Source organism: Benincasa hispida, chromosome 5 (genome assembly GCF_009727055.1).
Source record: "Benincasa hispida cultivar B227 chromosome 5, ASM972705v1, whole genome shotgun sequence".
Lineage (NCBI taxonomy): Eukaryota > Viridiplantae > Streptophyta > Magnoliopsida > Cucurbitales > Cucurbitaceae > Benincasa > Benincasa hispida.
Window position 1 is genome coordinate 9360929 of NC_052353.1, and position 10719 is coordinate 9371647.

Sequence of the window (10719 nt, forward strand, 5' to 3'; positions counted from 1 at the left end):
CAGACAGATCTAGGCAACGAAGTGTGGCGGAAGGCAAAAGAAATGGTCCAGGCATAAGGTAGCGCCATTGACGAACTAAAGAAGGCGGGGAGATTTGGGTAGGGTGCATCGATGGTGGTAGGGTGGACTGAGGGAGTCGGCGCGCAAGCTAGAGTATAAGTGGAAGATCTAAGAAGTTCAGCTAGAAAAAATCGAGACCTGAGAGATAGGGTTTGACCGAAAAGATTTGAGAGAGAGTTTTGAGAGAGACTGAAGAAGATGGAAAGTTGTGGGTATTTAAGAAATCTCATGGTTTAATATCTTTTTCCTAAAAAATGGTGCCTCTTTTAAACTCATTTCTCTTTCCTATTTTAAATAACGTAATTGATGGGTTGGGGTCTAAATGGTACTTGGACCCTTTTTTTTCTCGTAAATTTGAGGCCAATTAGACATTCGTGTAAATAGTGAAAATGTTGAACATAAATGAAATATAAGATATTGATTAGAGTCTTATGTATTGTTAAACCTTTAAATTAATAGGGTTGAATACTTTTGTTGATGTACTTTTGACTTTGATTCATTAGTCATTATATTTTGAAAATGTCCATTATGATTCATTTATATATATATATATTAAAAGCTAAGATTTCTATAAAAAAAATAACTTTTTTAGACTATATTATCCTTTTTATTTTTAGTTTATTACAATTATGCCATTTCAATAGTAATTATGGACGTTATTTTTGCCACTATTAGTTGTATTAAAATTGCACTAAAAAAAACACTCATTTGATCTTTAATTATTTAAACAATTAAACTGGGATTTTTCTTTTTGTATGCAGGAACAAGTTAAGCCAAAAAAAAATGTGGCAGATATTTCTTTTTACTTTATTATTATTAAATTAATTAATGCCAAATTAATAGGAATAACATTTATTTTTTGAGTGTGGGTTTGGGAGAGAAGTGTGGTATGGTGTGTTGCGTCAGTTGGGTTCGTCACATCGAATGGTGGGTTGGGATGTCGAGTTAAGTTGGTTGTACCGAGTAGGGTCGGGTAAGGGAGTGCGTAGTAAAGTTGTTCCGTGTTTTTTTGGTGTGCTTCCATCTACTACATCTGGCAGGGCGTAATCAGCGACTACATGGAGGTCACTGAGGACAGTGTCTACTCTGTTTCACCTTATGGTCTCTACAGTTCGTGCTCGAGTTGCTTCCTAGCGGGTTGATCTTCTTGGTCTTATTAGTGTGTTTATGGATGTTTTTCTTCTTTTTGAACTTGTCGTTACTTTTTGTTTTGCTGTTGTCCCTAGTTGTGGAGTTTTAGTTTCTTTTCTCTGGCTTTCGGGGGTTTATGCGTTTATGTTTTGGCTATATTCTGGTCTTATCTTATTTGTCTTTGCTTGTGCTTTACTGCTTTGGTGCCTTGATCCTGGGTTGTAGGATCCCTCTTGTTGTTGTATAATAATATCACATATTCTAAAAAATTAATACGGATAACAACACACCCCACTAAGATTTTATTTCAATCATTTATTATTAGTTTTATTATTAAATTAATGGCAAATTAATATCAATAACAACACACCCCATTAAAATTCTATTTCATTAATTTAATAAGCCTCTTGATTATAATTTTTCACCAACACCTAAACCTTTATCCTTTCTTCATCTTCATTTTTGTTCTCGATGCATTTTGCTCAAAACAATTTTAATCTTCAAGGTTTCTCAAAGATGATGATAGTATATTCAAGTTGTAGAAAATGATACATGATTTTGTATCTAAAGGAACGGAATTCCCCACAGAAGCGTGTGAATGTCGTACAACTTGAATTCAATTTATGTACAATAAAAATTGAGAAGCAAACATGTTGAAATTAACAGGATAAATATAAAGGGATCGAATCCCGCAGCGTAAGCATTGTGAACATCTTGCATCCCGCAATTCAATTTTTACATAAACAAATTTGGTATATTAAAACCGAATATAAACATGTAATATAACATGCTTTAGGGAAAAATATTAGAACCATTCTTACCTTTGTAGATTCTCAAGCTTCACGAACAATCCTCTTTAAATTCCAACGAACGGCTCCTCCAACGATCTTGTTGGAGAGTAGAAAGGATTCTATTTGTGGCTTAGGCAAAATTTTGCACAATAATACTTGTGTGTTGTGTATTGTCAGTTTTTGTCTCAATAATATCTCCCAAATGGGTCATAGGGAGGTCTTTATATGGAGAAGGGTCAAACCCTTTTCCTAATTTTTCTCCTATTTCCCTTCTCCATAATTAATTAATTAATTAACACTTATTTAATTATTTAGCCAAACTAATTAAATAACACTTATTTAATTAATTAACACTATTAAATAACATTTATTTTATTTTATTTGCACATTAATTAAATAACTATTTATACATTAAATCTAGTTTAATGTATATATATTTAATTATCATAAACATCGTATGTACCTCTCTATTAATTGATTCTTTGTGAATCTAATTCACTTGAATTAATTAATTTAATCTTATTCAAATATTACTTTTTAATTTGAATTATAGATCATATTCATAATCAATTATATATTAATGGCATTACTATGGTTTCCTCAAATTAATTTGAACAATTCAAATCATTCCTCTTAAATATCCTCTAGTGAGCTAACATGGGGATATGGACATGGGGATATGGTGGACCTGTAAATCATAAGCTCCAACAATATGAGATTAATTGGCTAAACTCATTAACCAAGTTAATCAATATTCGTAACTATTGGTACACTCTACTAAAGACCCACAGTTGCATTCTTCTCACTACAGATATATTTTCGTACTCACGGATATAAATCAATAACCACAAGTGTCCTTCACAAGTATTTGTAACTTCAACTGGGTCAAATTACTATTTTACCCTTGGGTTACCTCTGATTTCTTAAGTACCAGTGCTCCCTCCAATGAACAACTTTTTTATGGTCCAACCAATAAACAGAAACCCCTCCCGAGTCAATGAGAGGGTAGGGCCTTTGTTCAAGTCCCGAAGACACCACTTAAGGCAACACTCATTACTTACCCTTAAGGCGAGAATGAGTGAATTCCATCTTGTATTATTATGTTCCCAGCTCCCGGTCTTGTCCCCAAAATGGTAGACATATTGGATCGAAACTGGTCACACTCACCCATACAAATCAAAGGACAATCCCTTGTGAACAGGAGTTCATAATATACTCAAGATTAAGACTAAGTTGTCTAGGTCATCCTATTGAAACATGAACTACCTAGTTAACAGTGTTATATCTAGTGGTTGCTATTTCACGGTCCAATTTTATGCAACTCATTGCATTGGATACCCCACTCGCATGTCAACTACACGAGCGCATTGGATCATTGCGTTTGTATCAAATACAAAGTGGGTCGTATCCATAGTGTTACCAAGATGAGGTATCCAACCTTATCCCTATACTATAAACCCTTCAAGCTGTATCTTGAACATTGATCCCTGTATGTCTTCACATACAGTTCAAGACTCATAAGGCAATCTTGAATGTTAGTTCATTGAATTTATGGTTATTAAGACAAAAATAGACAAACAACACGAACAATAATATTTATTGAATTAATATCTATAACTCTTTAAATGGTGAATTAATTAACACTTACTATCTACGAGTTTTAGGGCATAAAACTCAACAAACACCCACTCGAACTAAAACTATAGTCAGTGGATTGTACCCAATATCAGAACCCAAAAATAGGGATTATTGTAAATAAATGCAATAAACTAGGGCATCCATATACCAATTACATATCTCCCACTTGCCTTAGATTATACAATGTACATGTATCGTAGACCTAGACTTTTTAGATGGCCCTTAAACACTTTAGTCGAGAGAGAGCCTTCGTAAATGGATCAGCAATGACTACTAACCCATTGTTGTCATAGTATAAGATTATAGGCAAGTCCTTATTTGGAACCATTTCTAAATCGTTTGGGAACTCCCTAAGCCAGATTGCTTCCTTTTCTGCTTCACAAGTAGCCACATACACCAGCTTATAGTCTTTTATTCTTCTAAGATACTTGAGGATGTTTTTAACCGTAGTCTAGTAGTCCAACCGTAGATTGGACTAATTATTCCCACTGCATAACAAATGTCTGTCCTAGTGTAGCGCATAGCATACATTAAGCTGCCCAAGTTGAGGCATAGGGAATACATTAAATACTAGAAAAGCTACTTTATCATTGATGATTTTCTTGTAGATACAAGGTTCATCAACGTTTTGATCAAAACTAAAATATTTGATCATTGTATCAAATTTAATGTTTCGAGATCTGGATGCCTGTTTCAACCTATAAGTGGATCTATTCAATTTGCAAACTTTTTGCTCATGACTTCAGGCTATGAACCCCTCGGGCTGAGACATAAAAATATTCTTTTCAAGATTGTCATTCAGAAAAGCAGTCTTGACATCCATTTGTCATATCTCATAGTCATAATATGTGGCTATAAACAAGAGAGTTATTATAGACTTAAGTATAGTAATAAGGGGAAAAGTTTCCTCATAGTCAATCCTTTCCCTTCGGGTCTAACCTTTACTTCAAGTCTAGATTTAAAGGTTTGTATCTTTCCAACTACATCTCTCTTTCTTTTTTAAATCTATTTGTACCTTATGGATTTTACCCCTTCAGGCTATGAGATCCCATATTGAATTGGAGTACATAGACTCCATTTCGCAGTCCGTGGCTTTGACCCATTGGTTCTTGTCTATGCTCATGCCTGTTTATAGGACAATGGATCCTCAACACCATCATCTGGTATGAAAACTTGAGTTTCAATTAAACCTAAGTAGCGGTCAGGTTGTATCACAACCCTTCCACTACATCGAGGCACTCTCAATTATTAAGAAGGACGAGACCGACCTAAAGTGTTGGCTTCTTCATTAACTCTTGATGAAGGACCAGCTGCATCAACAACCCTTGTTGATTCTTCAGTAGCTTTACTTAATACTATTTTGCTTCATGGTTTATGATCTTTCATGTGGTCTTCCTAAAAAAAATGTAATATTTGTTGATACAAATACTTTAATTTCTTAAGGGTCATAAAATAATAGGTCACCTCTCGTTTCCTTAGGGTAACCAATAAATTGGCATAATCTTGAACGAGGTTCCAACTTCTTAGGATTTATCACAAACATATGTGCAGGACAATCCTAGATTTTAAAGTAACGTAAACTCAATTTATGCCCCCTTCAAAACTTGAAAGGTGTTTCAGAAACACTCTTTTAGGGAACATTGTTCAAGATGTGAACTACAGTCTCTATTACATACCCCCAAAACAAGTTAGGCAATTGAGCATAACTTATCATATAACGAACCATATCTAATAAGGTTCTATTTCTCCTTTCCGATACACTATTCTACTGAGGTGTATCAGGTGCTGAGAATTGGGATTGAATTCCATGTTCTATCATATAATTTTGGAATTCTAAATTCATGTACTTTCCACCCCGATCAAATCGAAGTTTTTTTAATTGTTTTACCTAATAGGTTTTCAATTTCAATCTTATACTCTTTGAACTTATCAAAGGCTTCAGACTTATGTTCCATTAGGTATAAGTAACCATACCTTGAATAATCATCTATGAAATGGATGAAGTATTTGTACCCTCCTCTAACCTTTACATTCATTGGACCACAAACATCGGAATATATGAACTCTAAAGGTTCTTTGACTTTATAACCTTTTCCACTAAAAGGTTTTTTAATCATTTTTCCTTCGAGACAGAATTCACATGGATAATATTAAACCTAATCTTGCAAACCAACATTAAAAGTAATCTAGTGCCAAAGTCGAAAACATCTAAAGTCAGTATACTAAAACAAATTAAAAGTAGTCTAGTGCCAAAGTCGAAAACATCCAATCTTGCAAACCGACATTCAAACATTCCAAATGCAGAATATTAAACCCACCTCTAAACTGATTTTGTTTTAAAAATACAAAGAAAAAAATGTAATAATATGGCCCTGATACCAATTGAAGGGATCAAATCACGCAGCAAAAGTGTTGTGAACGTCTTGCATTCCGCAATTTGATTTTTATATAAACAAATTCAGTATACTAAAACATATTATAAACATGTAATATAAGCATGCTTTAAAGAAAAAGATTAGAACCATTCTTACCTTTGTAGATCCCCAAGCTTCATGAATAATCCTTTTTAAGTTCCAATGAATGACTCCTCCTACGATCTTGAACAATCTCGAACACTACCACACGAGTAACCTTGTTATTTTCTAGGATTCCAATAGAGGGATAGGCAGTATCCAACTATCGGAAGATGGAGAGGAGAAAAGGGTTTTGGAGAGTAGAGGGGATTCTCTTTGTGGCTTAGGAAAAATTTTGCACAATAACACTTGTGTGTTGTGTGTTGTCAGTTTTTGTCTCAATATCTCTCAAATGGGTTATAGGGAGGACTTTATATAGAGAAGGGTCAAACCATTTTCCTAATCATTTTCCTATTTCCTTTTTCCACAATTAATTAATTAATTAGCACTTATTTAATTAATTAAATAACACTTGTTTAATTAATTAGTCCAATTAATTAAATAACACTTATTTAATTAATTAGCATAATTAAATAACAGTTATTTAATTTAATTTGTACATTAATTAAATAACTATTTAAATACATTAAACCTAATTTAATGTATATATATTTAATTATCAGAAACATCGTATGTATATGTATAAATATTTAATTATCATAAACATCGTATGTATATGTATAATACCTCTCTATTAATTAATTCTTTATGAATCTAATTCACTTAAGTTAATTAATTGAATCTTATTCAAATATTATTTTTTAATTTGAATTATAGATCATATCCATAATCAATTATATATTAATCACATTAATACATGGTTTCCTCAAATTAATTTGAACAATTTAAATCATTCCCTCTTAAATATCCTCTAGTGAGCTAACAAGGGACTTGGTGGACCTATAAATCAGAAGTTCCAATGATATGAGATTAGTTGGCTAAACTCATTAACCAAGTTAATTAATATTTGTTAACTGTGTGTACACCCCACTAAAGACCTACAACTGCACTCTTCTCACTAAAGATATATTTATATGTCCATGGATATAGACCAACAATAACAAGTTAGTCCTTCACGAGTGTTCGTAACTTCATCTGGGTCAAATTATCGTCTTACCCTTGGGTTACCTCTGATTCCTTAAGTACTAGTGCTCCTCTAATGAACAACCTGTTTATGGTCCAACCAATAAGCAGAAAACTCCTCTCAGACCAATGAGAGGGTAGGGCTCTTTGTTCAAGTCTTGGAGACACCACGTAAGGGAACACGCATCTACTTACCCTTAAGACGGGAAGAAGTGAATTCCATCTTATATTATTATGTTCCTAGCTCCCTAATAACTTGTAGAAATACATGTTACTTTACTTCTTTTATCTAAAAAAAATTAGGAAAAAGCTCTAAAAATGCAACATCTTGATAAGAAATTCATAGAAAGAATTACAACATGTGATCACATACACATAAAGCCTATATGATTAAAAAATCTAAAAAAAAGTTATAAAAATCCTACTTTGTTTGGTGCAAAAAGTCTACTTATGCGATCACGATGAGCTCTTAACACCAATAGGGGAATTGCATAGTTGAACAAGTTGGTGAGTTCATGTGATGGGAAATGACATGATGTGTGGGCAGTAGAAGTCAAATCAAAGACCAAGTTGGTAGCTGATAAGAAAGCTTCACGACAGAGCCAATGAACTTCTGATGCGTAGCAGGCGACGCATCAAGGTCTGGAATTTAATGCACCTTATAAGCATTCATTAATGAGAGAAGAAAAATTGCCCCTGGATGCTATAAATACACCACGAGATTATCATGCAAACGATAACCAAGAAATTGGAAGAAAGCTTTGCTCAAATCCTTATTCCTCTTTTGAACCCTCATGAAATCTTAAGTGAAAGCTTGAGATTTCCCTCTAGAAGTAGAAAAGGAACCTCGTTTTCAACACACACTTAGTAAAGCAATCATTGACAGAACTGGAGGGAGCAAGGAATTGCATACTACAACTTGATTCTCTATCTCTATTTCTTATTTTTCTTAGTGTATTTGTATTGTGTAAACGTTGAAAGACACGTTTTCTCAATATGAATGCATATTTAGTTCATCTTTTATCCATCTCTTCTATTTTCATTATGACCAACTAAGTTATCTATGGGTTGAGAAACATGTAGCTAACATGAATTAAGTAAAACATAGACTATGCGTTCTACTTATTTTATGCATGATTATTTAAGTACTTGAATAAATCAAAAGATTATTCTGAGTAGATTAAATTTAGGTTTGAAAGGGCTAAAGATTTAGATATGGTAAAATAAGAAGAGAGGTTATTTAGAAATAAAGATATATCTTTTGCAACAAACACTCATCGTATGCTTCCTAGAGACAAGATATTATGGCTTTGTATACTGAAAAGTGTTAAGTTATAATTTTGAGTGATCTGCTGGAACGCTATTATTTATGCATTTACTTAGGAACATTAGTGAATATTTTTCTCAACCCTGCTTTCATCAATCGAATTTCATATTTATTGCACAGACTGTTTCACTTAAAGTTGTGAATTTCGTCACATTTATCACTAAAGTCGTCTATAGCATTAGAATAGCATTAAAACTCATCACCTACTTAGTATACAAGTTGCATCAAGATCGAAACAATAGTTACCAAAGTATTCATACAACGCAATCCTTGAGTTCAACCCTGGACTCACTAGGACTCTAGTTGAGCTTATGCTTGGGTTTAACTAGATAAAATCATGCATTATAAACCATCATTTGACATTCATCTCATCGCATATTGAAAACGCATCACTCCCCACTCGGTCTTGTCCCCAAAATGGTAGGCATATTGGGTTGGCGAACTAGCCACCCTCACCTATACAAATCAAAGGACAATCCATCGTAAACAGAAGTTCATAATATACTCAGGATTAAGACAAAATTACCTAGGTCATTTTATTGAAATAGGAACCTAACTAGTTAACGATGTTATATCTAGTCGTTACTATTTTGCGGTCCAGTCTTATGCAAACTCATTGCATAGGATACCTCCACTTGCATGTCAACTACACAAACACGTTGGATCATTGCGTTTATATCAAATACAAAATGGGTCATATCCATAGTGTTACCAGGATGAGGTACTCAACCTTATCTCTATACTATAAACCCTTCAGGCTGTATCTTGAATTGTATGTCTCCACATACAGTTCAAGACTCATAAGGCAACCTTGGATGTTAGTTTATTGGATCTAGGGTTATTAAGACAAAAATAGACTAACAACACAAACAATAATATTTATTGAATTAACATCTATAACTCTTTATTGATGATGGACAATTAATAACATTTACTATCTACGAGTTGTATGGCATAAAATCCAAAAAAACAAACATAAAACCTAAGCATACTTTCTAAAGAGAATTCAGAGAAGTGAAACTTACCCTTGACGAATAACAATTCTTCATGAAATTCTCATTTGAGATCATGAACAAACCTTTTGTAGAAATACAGGAACGCTTTCTCCAAAATTGGACACCACCAAGTAATAACCTTGTTATTCTCTAGGAATAAGGGATTGAAAGTGTGGGCTCCCAAAGCGTTTTTGGCAGAGGGAAAATTTTCAGGGAAAAAAGTGAGAGAGAAAGAGCTTTGTGAGTTTTTCTTACAAAACGTACGTCTTTGTGATTTTCCAAAAACCATAGTAAGAGAAGAGGGAGAGAGATGGAGTTACAGTAACTCCCTCTATCAACCTAACTCCGTTATCATAAGGAGTAATTATATTATTAAATTAATAATAATATAATATATATATTATATGTTTGTTTATTTAATTAACAAACCATATAATATGCATTATAATCATAATATATTGCAAGACTCTCTTATAACCTAAAGTTTTAATATGAATTGAATTCATATTAAATTTTAACCAATAGATTTTATATAAATCTTGTTTATACAAATAATAGTTGAATCTCATTCAAATATTTTTCTCTCACATATTATGTAGTTTCAATTATAAATCATATTTATAATTAAATATATATTATAATGTATCAATATACATTATATTAATCATATTAATATATTAATTACTTAGATTTCTTTAAATAATTTGAACAATTCAAATTATTCCAAAAACAATTATTCCTTGTTTTTATCCTTTGTTTTTATCCTTAGTGAGCTAACAAGGGGACCTTATAGACCTACAAATTAGAAGCTCTAATGACACAAGATTAATCAACTAAACTCTTTAATTGGATTAATCTAGATTGATCAACATTCATTAATTGTCGATTACTCTTCGACAACTACACTCGTTGAACTGTAGTTATATTTCTGTGTCCATTGGATATACCCAATCAATAGTAAGTTGATTCTTCACAAATTGCTCATAACTACAACTAGGTCTAAATTACCATTTACCCCTATAGTTATATATAACTCCTTAAATGCTACTAATTCCTCTAACGAATAAATAGTTTATAGTCTAACTATAAACCAAACCTTCGCTGGCCAATGAGAGAGTGATATCTCATTGTTCAAGATCCATAATCAGTTATTAAGGGAGCAATTTATCTACTTTGTTAGTCTATGGGAAGAAGTGAATTTCATCTTGTGTAGTTGTGTTTCCAACTCCCTACTCGAACAC